This window comes from Cryptomeria japonica, chromosome 3 (genome assembly GCF_030272615.1).
Source record: "Cryptomeria japonica chromosome 3, Sugi_1.0, whole genome shotgun sequence".
Lineage (NCBI taxonomy): Eukaryota > Viridiplantae > Streptophyta > Pinopsida > Cupressales > Cupressaceae > Cryptomeria > Cryptomeria japonica.
In genome coordinates this window covers 202876923-202890327 of record NC_081407.1, presented here as the reverse complement: position 1 = coordinate 202890327, position 13405 = coordinate 202876923, and the positions used below count along the sequence as shown (strand labels likewise).

Genomic DNA, 13405 nt, shown 5'->3' with positions numbered 1-13405 from the left:
TGCCTTTGGTACTTTGCTTTCTTGGGTTATTAGTTCCCCAAAACTTGTGGCCTCATAGCCGTATAAGGCTTGGAAAGGACTCATCCCTATTGACATGTGGTGAGTCGTGTTGTAACAATGTTCTCCTAAATGTAACCACTTAATCCAAAAAGTCTGTTGCCCTGTAACATAATTCCTTAGGTAGCCCTCTATCCATTTGTTCACTATTTCAATTTGCCCATCGGTTTGACGATGGTAACTGGTACTAGGGGTTAAGTCTGTTCCTGCCATTCTGAAAAGTTCCTGCCAAAACTGGCTAATAAACTTGCTATCTCTGTCACTGACAATATTCAGAGGGAGCCCATGGAGTCTGAAAATTTCCCTGAAGAATAGATCTGCTATCTAGTAGGCTTTGTATTCGGTGGAGACTGCAAGGAAATGGGCATACTTCATGAGTCTGTCTACCACCACGAAAATGCTATCCTTCACTTGCATCCTTGGCAACTCAGTTATGAAATCCATAGAAATACTCTCCCACTTTTGATTGGAAATAGGTAATGGCTGAAGTAATCCAGCTAGGTGGGTGAGTTCTGTTTTATTGCGTTGACATGTTAGGCATTCCTGTACATATTTTTTGATATCCCTTTTTTGGTTCCTCCTTACATATCGTTCCCTAATATGTTTATAAGTTTTGTAGTACCCTGGGTGTCCTGCTAGGGGGTTATCATGAAATTCTTTGAGAACCTTGCTTTTTAATCTAGTCTGAGGGGTCAAGTATATCCTTCCCTTATACAATATGAGGTTTCCTTTAATTCTAAAATCTTCATTGGGCAGATTTCCAGCCAAGATTTCCTTTGCCTATAGATCTTGGTCATATTCATTAAGGATTTCTTCCTTCCAATCTTTTGAGATACTAGTACTGGTATTGAGATGAGCTCCCCGGGATAGTGCATCTGCTGCCCCGTTGTTCACCCCTTTCACATATTCTATATCAAAGTCGTAGGCTTGTATTTTGCTCACCCATTTTTGTTGCCTATCATTGAGATCTTTTTGGCTCAAGAAGAAGCGTAGACTGTTATGATCAGTTTTCACACCAAACCTACCACAGACCAGGTATTGGCGAAATTTGGCCAGGGCATGCATTATGGCTAGCATTTCTTTGTCATAGACAGAATAGTGTCTTTCTACATCGGTGAGTTTACGACTCTCAAAAGCTATGGGGTGTTTCCTTTGCATGAGTACGGCCCCAGTTCCTTCCCGTGATGCATCACATTGCAGTTCAAAAGGAATAGAGAAATCAGGAATAGCTAATACTGGACAAGAGCTCATGGTTATCTTAAGTTGTTCAAAGACCCATTGGGCCTGGTCATTCCATGCGAAAGCCCCTTTCTTAGTTAGGTCGGTGAGCGGTGCTGCAATCTTGGAGAATCCTTTTACAAAATGTCTATAGTAGCTGCATAGCCCCACAAATCCCCTTAATTGTGTTAAGGTTCTAGAGGTGGGCCATTCCTTGATGGCTTTGATCTTTTCTTCATCCACACTTACTCCGGCCTCACTAATTTTGTGTCCTAGGTAGATGATTTCTTTCATCCCGAATTCACACTTGGAGGCTTTAGCATACAATGATTCTGACTCAAGAATATTTAATACCTCTTCGACGTGCAGGAGATGCTCTTCCCATGTCTTGTTGTAAATAAGTATATCATCAAAGAATATTAGAAGAGATTTCCTCAATTGTTGTCTGAATGTATGATTCATGCATGACTGAAAAGCGGTCGGGGCGTTAGTGAGACCAAATGGCAGGACCAAAAACTCAAAATGTCCATAGTGACATCTGCATGCTGTTTTGGGAATATCCTCTTCCCTCATTCTAATCTAATGATATCCTGACCTTAGATCGATTTTAGAGAAGTATTTTGCTCCATGGAGTTCATCCATTAGTTCATCAATTCTTGGGATAGGGTATTTGTTTTTTATAGTCTTTTTATTCAAGGCCCGGTAATCTATGCACATTCTCATAGTCCTATCTTTCTTCTTGACCAATACTACTGATGAAGCAAAAGGGCTGCTGCTTGATTGGATGTATCCCATTTCTAATAATTCTTTTATGGTTTTTTCAATCTCCGCTTTGAATTTGTGGGAGTGGTGGTAAGGAGTGGTAATGACAGGTTTTGCTCCTTCCTCTAATTCAATGGAATGCTCAAATCCCTTTTTGGGGGTAAACCCGAGGGAATGTCCTCGAAGACCTTTTTGTGTCTTCTAAGGATAGGTTGTATATCCTTTTGAATGACTTGGCCTTCAGTTGGAGATTTATCCAAGACCATACATTGGGCGACCCACTCTCCTTGATCGTGTCTAAGGATTTTCTCCATTTTATTGCATGATACTATCTTTGGAGAGCCGTCGGGAATTCCCTTCAATGTTATCTCTCCCCCTTCATGTTGGAAGCATATCTCCCGATTTGGACTATACATGGTGAATCGTCCCAAGGAATTTATCCATGGCATCCCCAAAATGATATCATTCTCTAGGTTTACCACAAAGAAGTTCCTTGTAATGGTATGTCCTCCCAGGGTGACTTCCAATTGGGGTATAACTTTAGTGCACCTGTCTATGACTCTGTTGCCCATGATCACTTCAAATCCTCCAAATTCTTGTGTTTTTAATCTTCTCTTTGCTGCTAAGTGTCTGCTGATGAAGTCATGGGAAGCTCCAATGTCCACTAATGCGATTACTTTCTGTCCCTTGATAGTCCCTTTGAGTTTGAAACATCTATTCTCACTTCCTTGAGTGATGACTGCCAAGGTACTTGGTACATTGTTTTCAAATCTGGTTCTTTTATAGGGTCTTTCCTCATCCTATATTTCTTCTATGTTATTCAACTGTCCTCTTTTACATTCATGGCCTCTCACCCATGGGGCCTTGCATTTGAAACATAACCCTTTCTCCATGAGTTCGTCTCTTTCCTTGCATTGGTGATTGAAACTCCAAGGTTTTTTGCACAAGCAGCAAGGCTTTTCCCAGCGGTCCCTCTGGGGTCCCTCATTCCTATGTGGAGTTTTGGTTGAGGTATTTTTGGGAGCATTAAATTCGACAATCCTAGTTTTCTTAATGGCTTCTCCTAAGTTTTGTGGTTCCAGGGGTTTAACAAAATTCTTAATGGGGTCTTTCAGGCCTTCTAAGAACATGTAGGTAAGCCTTTTCTGGGATAGGTCGGGGACCATTACTGACAAGTTTTGGAATTGATCTATATAATCTTCAATAGTCCCTACTTTCTTAAGGTGTGTTAGCTCTTGGAAGTACCATTCGGAGTCTTTCTGGTCGAATCGGCTGATAAGCCTTTGGGTAAACTCATTGTAGGTGGAGACATTTTTGTATCCTAGGGTAATGAGATCGTTATGCCACCAATTATGTGCAGTTCCGGTTAAATGTAGTATGGCAAATTTTATAGCATCTCCTTCGATCATGGGACTGTATGAAAGGTAGGTGTCTAGTTTTTGTACCCAAGCTTGGGCAACGTCCTTCCCTGACCCATCAAAACAGGGTAGGGACATCTTGTTGACTTTAGCTTTGAGGTCATTACCCATAGGTTTCCTCCTCCTACTCTCATTAGTCTTGGACTCATAGAAGTCCCTGAAGGACACCACCCTCTGAACTTCTAGTTCTAATCTAGCATAAATTTGGGCGATTTCTTCCACCCCAAGTGTAGCTGGTTCCTCCTCCTCCGTCAAATGTTCTTCTCTAGGAAGAAATTCGGGAATTGTTTGCCTAGAACTCTAATAAGTGGCCTTTTTTGTCTAAGCGCGGGTGATCGCCAGTACTTCTTTCTCACCAGTCTTCTCAATGTTAACCCCTGGCTTGGGGAAATTTGTCTCATTGTGGTCTCCAGGACCACACCATCTGCACAAGTGTTGTGATGCCTCCTCTTTCTGGTAGTCCCACACAAAGTGTCCCCACTGGTTGCATGCCCGACACTGAATCATCGGTCGTCCCTTGGCATCATACTACATCTAACTCCAATTATTGCTATTATTATTGTTGCCTCTTCCTCCCCTCCGGTTACCTCTGTAACCACCAGATGATGCCGTGGTGTTGGCTTGGGGCTGCGATGTGCCTGTTGTCGCTAACGGGTGCTCCTGGATGAAGAGCACTTGGTTCCCGCATGTCTTCATGTTGTAGGGACATTCTTTGGTAGAATGTCCCAACACTTGGCAAATATCGCAGAAGGCCTTTTTCGGACAAGAGCCTTTTGTGTGACCTTCCTCCTTACATTTTGCGCACCATACTTCCTCATTTTTGCTAGTGCTTCCCTTCATACTCTTGACTTCCTTCATCATGCGGTGCATATCTTTTTGAAGGGCTTGCACCTTTTCACTCGACCCCTCGTCGCTGCTACTTCCATGGGAGGAGTCCTCCTCTTTAGAGGATTTGTCCTTCTTTTTCTTGGATGTCTTCCCTTCACTCTCCAAGTCCATTGCCCGGTTATAAGCATCGTTGTAGGATGTGGGGGGTACAATTCTCATTTTTCTTCTAAGCGATGATTTTAGGCGCTCCACAAACCATCTTTTCTTTAACCCATCTCCAGGCTGATTATCCATCCTCCCCAATAATTCCTTGAGGCGTCGGTTATATGCACGGATGGTCTCACTTTTCCCCTACTTGGTGCTCAAAATTTCTGCTACAATTTCACTATCATCTCTGAGGAGTCGAAACTCCTTTTCGAAGGCTTTATGCAATGCATCCCAAGTTGTCAATAGGGTTTTGTCAGCATCCAAGTACTAATCGATGGCTACTCCTCGTAGGGTGGCGGGAAATTGCAACACCCATTCAGCCCTGTCGGCCACACCATTGGCCAACCAAATTGTCTCACATGTACGATAGTGCCATACAGGATCTTCTTTCCCATCTTCAGTGAACTTCGGTAGTTTTTGCCGATTCGCCATTACGTTTCTTGGCGGCGGCTCAGTCTGCCCTCCGGAACTCGAATTGAATCCTCCAGGAACTCCTCCCCCAGGCACTTGTCCTCCTGAAGGTACTCCACCGAGATTTGGTCCATTGGGTCCCACCAAGTTGCTCTCTGACTACCAGGTTTTGATGAGCCTGTCCTAAACAGATTGTTTCTACTACCGTGACCTTGTGTCCTCCCGACACCTTCGGTCGCACTAGTATCCTCAACCTCTTTGTCCTCGGTCTCTGTCTCGTCGTCCCTCCTCGTCTCAGCACCTCTGTATGGTGTGTACGGCTCTACCGTACTCCCGTCACCGATCTCCTCCAATGTTAGGGAAAGGTCCCCCAAATGTTTCCTAGTGGTTTTTATTAGTGTGGAAACCTGGCCCTCGCCAGAACCATTGTTGCCATTTTCGCCGCTTCCTTCCTCAGTAATCCTCTTAATTCTTCTCCTTCGCTCTACTTGTTGCTTGAGAATTAATGCTTGTTGGGCGGCTTCAAAGTCCCCAATGTTTCCTTCTTATTTTTCTCTTTATTTAGCAGATTGGGCATTAATTCAAATTTTCTTTATGCAATAAAACAAGGCATCATATTGAAAAGAACACTTTTATTAATTCATCCCTAGTATACAATGTATGTCACTATAGTGGGGTGTTCTTGTTTTATTCTTCTCCGTCCGTACACATTCACGGATTGTTCATCCCTCGATCCGTTTCATTGCGCTCCTCCTGGTGCTCGTGAAACTCCCGTAGGATTTGTTGGCATCGGTTCTCGCGATAGGTCTCTTCCCTGCGGCTTTGGAGAGCCAAAAATGCCTGTGCCAGAAGGCTGGGCAAATTGTTCATCAACCGATTTACCGCCAGACTTACACCAAGCGCACTCCACACAACATCCTCTAGAACATCCTCGGCAGTCACTTCCCTTCACACGTGTGTTTCAATCGCCACTTGGAGGATGCGGGAAAAATCCTTTGTGAGTGCTAGTTCTCCATCGAAGAGTTCTTCAGGTTTGTCGTCTAGGTTACTGCTCATCCCTTCGGCCAATGGTTGTCCCATTATCCATGTACCATGTAGTATACTCCCGTGCTCCAGATAAATTTTGGCAACGGCGCCAGATGTTTACCCTCTGGGTGAACAGTTTAAAACATACAGATAGGACACTCAATGTAGAATACTAATGCCATAGATATCAGATAAAACATAAGAAATGCTATTCCATTCATAATCGTATTCTTGTACAAGTTACCTCCGAGGTATATAAAGGTACCGAGGGGGTGCGAGTGCCAACCGTCACACCGTAACTACCATCCCTCGGTTGTTGAAATAACAAAGACAATTACAACTTAATTAACTAGTTTTATTCGTGTACAATATTGCCGCCAACACAATGCTTTTAATGGTGAAATGTGGGGGGGGGGTATTTGATGCATTTCAAGTTCGTATCATTGGGGGCCTACCGATTGTAGGTCACCGTGTATGGTTAGTCTGAACCCAAAATTGTGCTTAGTTCAACTATGAGTATTCGCCTTAGGTTGCACCAAAATTGGGTGCCTAAATGAGTATCTTCAGTCTGAAAATCCTTCATCTCCTTGGAGCTTGCACTGTTCTTGTCAAGTTGTGAGGGTGTCTCTGGCAAAACAAAAATTGGTTTATGGAAATCTGTCTACCTGTTGCATTAGTCGTTATCATCATTGTCCTTAGGATCCCTAAACCCTTCCCTTTTGCTTTTATTTTCCCCAGTTTGAGAATCGCAGCATCGTCAGATGCAGACCGAGTTGTTGTAAACGTAAGCACCTTGTGTTACCAGTAAAACACATCACACCGTTGAGCTATCCCATAGTCAAGACCTGACATTTGGAATCTTGAGGTTGTCCCCGTTGATCATCTAAAACAGGATTAGGGATTCCTTACGCAACAAAGAATGTGATTGCTCACAAATTCTATTCTGCGTTGACCAGAGAAAGTTGGTAATACGACTTTAGCCACGTCAACGACACCCTTGTTTTCTTTTTGTTTTGAGTTTGATGCGTTTGATAGAAGAAGACAAAGATGCAGAAAGGGTTTGTTTTACAATACACACACTTGCAGCAATACAGAAAATAAAATAACATATAAAAGCACAATATTCATGAAACCCAACAACTTGAGATGATTTGGATTTATTCTCAGAACCGAAACAAGAATATACCATAAAAATAAGTGCAACCCAGATCATAAAATAACATTACAATGCCATTTCAAACATAAATATTCTTTAATCACTCTTCTGATTTCCAACACTAAAGATGCCCTAGACGTCTCTTCCTTGGGCCACATAAACTCTGCCCAAACCCTGAACTAGTACCCAGTAACCCCCACATTGCCCTCCAGGAATGGTATGTCCAGATATGGAGAAGGTAAAAGTGCTTGTAAAAGTTGAAGACATGACTCAAAGGTATGACAGGAATTCTGATTTTTGCAACAGCATTGATATATCTCTTCTTTCGCAAGATATTGCAGCCTATAGTCATGAAGCAATTGGTGATATATACTCTACCATTGGTCACCGTCATACATAAGGTGCAAACACGGGACATGGTAACTTTGATGATACATCTTATCATAGGGCTGAGTTTTTGCACTTTGGAGCAGCTGCTATAGAACAGTCCCAAAGGTTGAATGATGATGATGAGCAAAGGATGTCTAATTCAGAAAATTTAGTTGTTGATCATTTTCTTGGTGGTGGTACTGATCTTGTTGATAATCCTCTTTTTGAGATGGGTGCTGATTTGACTTTAGATAATCCACTCTTTGAGTTGGATGATGAGGTGGCTATTGAACCTACTCACACAAATGATATGAGGGATTCAGGTGTGGGATGTGATTATGAAGTTGAGCATACACTTAGTGTACCAGCCACTAATGTCTATCTTTAAATGCAATTGAAGACAACAATAATGCAGATTTGATTGAGCCTTTGGTTATGCATAATGAGTTTGAGGAATTATTTTTTCTTGAGGCACACATGGTAGAGCCTACGTCTTTTAGACCAGCCTATGAAGGAGTATACATGAATGGTGGCATTGCTGGTTCCAATTTATTTGAGCATGAGGACACTCTTGGAGAGGTTATTGATTCACTACTTCATTATAATGCATATGGAACTATCGTACATTCAAGGTATAGGCTATGCATGATCATTGATCCTTCTATTGAGTGGCAATTACTTGTTGCAGTTTATTGGAGGAGTTGGAGGGATTTGAGTCATCCTTTCCATGATAGAAGTTGGCATAGTGATAAATTTCCATCATCCTCTGACTTTAGAGGTACTTGTGGCTTCGATTGGAGTGAAGCTCTCAGCTGGTTAGATGATGTCCAAGTTCATAGCAACAACATAAGGAGTATTGACAAGACGGATGGATGTGACAGTACAAAGATTTGGGGTCCTGGCATCGACATGTATGGTGCATTCCTTCAGTGGATCCATGATGAGTTGCTTCACTTCGAGCATACAGATGTTTATATTAGAGTAGCGCAGCAGTTGGGTGGAGCAATGTTTCTCAGATTGTTATGGTATCCAAGAATTGGTTTTCAGTGTGCAAATGCGGATTGCTTGAGAACAAGAAATCTCCGAGAAGGGAGGACTCTAGTGTCCCCAAATTTCAGCAAAATAAATTAATTAAATTAATTATTTTAAAGCTGTCCCAAATGAATTAAATATTAAAAGGATGACTATTTTAATTAATTTAAATTAAAAAAATGACATTTTGAGGTGATAATTAAATATTTGGGCAGAAGGCTATGGTTGAACTCAATTACTCAATTTAATTATTGAATGACCCACTTTATGATGAAAAGGGGCGCCCAACCTTTCCTAGGCGACATATTTTACTAAGTTAAATTTAATTTATCAATGTGGCATTGTGAGGGGACAAATTATTTCTTGTGGGCATCAAATTATTTGAAAGCCATAATATAAGCCTAAGTTAAAACTTTTGGATAATTAAAAATATGCATTGATGGGTGAAAGAGACTTTATAAAGTAAATTGTGGTCTTGGGCAGGATTATTATTCACGAATATTTCTTTCCCGCAAACTTACTTGGAGCATTGTATAGGCTTCATCTCCACTCTAGGACGGAAACCCTAGACGAAGGAAGATTAGGACGAGACCCCTAATCGACCAGGTTGTAGTGCAGTTCTACATTACAAAGTTCGTGGACATTCCAGCCAAGCAGCCATCAAATAAGAAACATTCATCTGAAGCTAACATTATTTGCTAAAGTGTTTTCAACGCTGAAGCCAAAATATCATTTGATCTATTTAACAATATTATTTTCCAGTCATGCTTGTACAAAACTAAGGGTGTGAGGGAAGCTATAGCAAAGTCTTTATTTGCTGCAATACCCATTTCATTGACAATCAAATCCTATTCTGCTCATAAACGGTGGATACTCCAGACACGAGGAACAACAAGTGGCCGTCCAAGGAAGGGGGTTGCTTGCTAGACATATACCTTTTCATTGACTTCGTGGGTTTCAGAATTTTTTCAGAAGTCTTTGACTCTATGATTTTCCAAGCTTGGAGCAGCTACGTTTGGTCCATTTTCAGAGCTGGAATTTCATATCTCATCCTCTGCTCTAGACGGCTTCATTGTGGCATGTATTTGGGAGCTATTGAATGCATTCAGGTGGCCACTTCCCCCAGTATGTCACAGACTACATATCAATCCAGGAATTAGCTTTTCCAGCTATGATTGTCACTTACATCAACCTGCATCAGCTTGCATTAACACAGGTATGGTGAAGATATTGAAAAACACTCACGCAATACTGAGGGGGGGGGATCAGTATTGCATATAATTTAAAAACTTTTGACAACAAAGAATCAACAAGAAGACACAACACCATATATCTCGTGGAAAACCCTTTCGGGTAAAAAACCACAGAACATCAAGATCTTATTAAACTTCAAAAACTGGGAACCAACCCAAATTACAATACAAAGAAATATAGAGCTCCTACTCTCCTCACAGCACCAACTTTCTGCAGAAACTAGTCAGTAAGAATGAAGCACCAACTCCATCCAATTGAGGCACCAACCTTAGACTCTCTGCTTTACTAGAATGAAACTCGACAACCACTGAGATGATAATTCTAATGCTTTTCTCAGTGTATGCCTGTCCAACACTGCCTCCTTAAGATATTAAGAGAGTATTGCTTAACAACAGCAGTCCAATCGAACCTTTCAGCTCCCAGAAGAAAACATCCAATCTCCTATTCACAAAACACAGCTCTTCCTAAGTCTGAAGATTCTCAAAAAATCACACAAGAACACTACTCCCATCACGAAAAAAAAATTTAAACACCACACAAGACTAATAACAGCTCTTCCACAACACTCTCCTCAATGAATCGCCTATGTCCCACAACACTTCCCAGTCAAAAGATATACTCCAACAATAACACCTTCCTTCGGTTACGTTATGCAGACCCAGTCATACATCCCATCTCAAGCAAAAAACACTGCATCAAAGAAAACAGCTTTAAAAATAAAATTCCCGACATGAGAAGCAGCTCATAAAATTCCCGACATGAGAAGCAGCTCACAAATTTTGAAATTCTAGCCACAGTTTCTACCACCAAAAACGGCACTCCATAAATGAATCTCCAGAAATTAATTTCAAGTGAGCACACTATCGCACTTCCGAAATACGACTCCATTACAAATAGCGATGCCAAAAAAAAACACGGTTTTGCCCAGCACAGTTTTTTTTTTTTAAAACATCACCAATATGATTCCAACAATAAATTTACAACATCGTGGTCTAGCTAAATTAACCACTCTGCCACTCCGAAAAATTATCATATCAAAACAGCAACCAAATTTGCTCCTTTAAAAACTCTCACCCACAATTTCTGCAAGAATTCATAGCACCCCACAAAAATATATTTCACATGACCTCTATAGTGAAAAACTGAAGATTCAAAAAGGGCGGAGAGCTCGATATAATCCATTGCTAATTAAGGAGGCATCAAAGCATGCAGCGTCAAACTTAAATACCTTTGATAGAAGATGGCTACCACTAAATCACAAACACGGCTAAAAAAATTCCTCCAGGCAGCATGCATACAACATCGTGGTCTAGCTAAATTAACCACTCTGCCACTCCGAAAAATTATCATATCAAAACAGCAACCAAATTTGCTCCTTTAAAAACTCTCACCCACAATTTCTGCCAGAATTCATAGCACCCCACAAAAATATATTTCACATGACCTCTATAGTGAAAAACTGAAGATTCAAAATGGGCGGAGAGCTCGATATAATCCATTCCTAATTAAGGAGGCATCAAAGCATGCAGCGTCAAACTTAAATACCTTTGATAGAAGATGGCTACCACTAAATCACAAACACGGCTAAAAAAATTCCTCCAGGCAGCATGCATAAGATATATATTCTCAGCATGAGTCCATGTGGCAGATAAAAGAAATTTGCACAAATATAGTTCAGATGAAAATTCTTCCTTACCTCCGTCTAAAAACCTTCATATTCACATTATTAATATGTTACCAAGGCTTAGGAAAGAATCAGGCCCAACACTTGAAAGTTAATCGAGAAATCAGACCCAGTGACTTGGCAAGAAATCTGACATGACAAAACAACCAAGCAGCTGAATAGAGAACAAGTAGGCATATGTGGCAAGAAATTGCATTGGTAGCTGACAAAAGTGACAAGCAAGCATACAAATAGCTGCAACATACACCCAAAAACCTCAAGCTAGCAGACAACTAGCTCAACCAGGCAAGCAACCACCTCAAGCAGCTCAAGCTAACAGGCAGCCAGCTCAAATAACCTTCAATAAACTTCTAAAATTCGCCTTGACATCAATGACAAAATTCCAACGGATATTGTTTATATGATGTAATGCCCTTGTCATTAATTTGTATCAATCTGATTTGTGACTGTTATCAAGACGGTAATTAATTGTTTGAAACCTAAATACCTGCATTAAAAAGGACTTTCCTTAAGTTGGTTGTTCATGTTTATGTCGTAATGTACTTTCATTTTGTTGAGTTATACTTGCATTTGCTCTTCAAAACAAACATCAAACAAAACTGGAAAGCAAAATCAGACCTTGCACACAAACTGTTTGACAACAAGTCAAACCTACCTAACTGAAAAATTTAAGGCAGAGTAGGTAGGGGTTCTTACAGTCATCAGGTTTTCTTTTATTAGTGTAGTGGGCTGTGAGATTTCTGTCACAGCAGTCTTTGTGGTCTCCTTGTTTTGGCGTTGATGTTTGTGGCATGATATATACTTGTCCTACCTGATTCTTTGGTTATTTTTTATTGAGTATGCTCACGTTGTATGATTTGCATGCATCATGTGAACTGTGGATATAAGGGAGCATACAATCAAGTGAAGTGTAAGGTGTGTAGAATATGATTGCGCTGAGTGCAATACAAAGAAGGATTGAATATAGTTTCTAAGGTGTCTAACATCATTTTCAGAGCGAGGAACTTATATTTGAGATACTTAATGGAGCTGCGCACGTGGATATGATATATTTCTTTTTGGTGAAGATCTTTTAAAAACTTTCAGTATTTTATGAGTATAAAAAGGACTGGAATAGCTGTTTCAGCAGATTGAAGTTTGTGCTTCAAGAGTAGGTGCTCTCAGTGAGTTGGTGCTCACTTTTGTAATATGGGTTGGTGCCCATATGTTAATAAAAGCTATTGTGTGTCGTGGGATTTTACCCGAAAGGTTTTTCCATGAGAAATTTGGTGTTTGCATCTTGTTCTTTGCTCTCCCTATGTTTTGTAAGGTTTCATGTTATTAAAAGTTTAAAATACTGATTCAAACCCCCTATCGTGTGTCATGGTTTTTTATCCGAAAGGTTTTTCCATGAGAAATTTGGTGTTTGCATCTTGATCTTTGCTCTCTCTATGTTTTATAAGGTTTCATGTTATTAAAAGTTAAAAATACTGATTCAAACCCCCTCTCTCCACCCCGCCCACCCCCTCTCAGTATTTTCTGTGTCCTCTTCAAGCTGTACAAAGATAAAAAGGAATTTTTCTATAAAACTGACCATTTGTGGTCTTATATAGTTAACAATAGTAACATTGAACGTACATCCAAAACTAACTAAAAGTGGCAATGATATATGTTATGACAAGAGAGAGCAAAACAAACTTGTAATGTGAAATGAAAATTTAATTTTAATTACACTGTTTGAAAAAACAAGGTAACCGTTAGTGGTTGGACAAACCTTAGAGTGCCAATAAAGAGCCATTGCAGAAAAAACCTAGAATCTCTCATGGTCACTGAGATGCAAAAAGAGAGAAGACATAAAACATGCTCTCAAAATGGGGTACAATTATCAAAATGGGGCACAATGTGCATATTTTCACTTAAAATTTTAAATCTAAAAATGTTTACAGGAAAGAAAATAAGAAGGGTTAAATGAAAAAAATAGGATGGGAAATGAATAAGCAACTA

The 13405-nt window shown here is 40.4% G+C and overlaps 1 protein-coding gene across 2 annotated transcripts in view; it reads right to left on the bottom strand.

Moving 5' to 3' along the window:
* LOC131034260 (ubiquinone biosynthesis O-methyltransferase, mitochondrial) overlaps positions 1-13405 on the bottom strand; it is a 178494-nt gene that overhangs the window by 79311 nt on the left and 85778 nt on the right. The gene's annotated exons all lie outside the window — the stretch shown is intronic.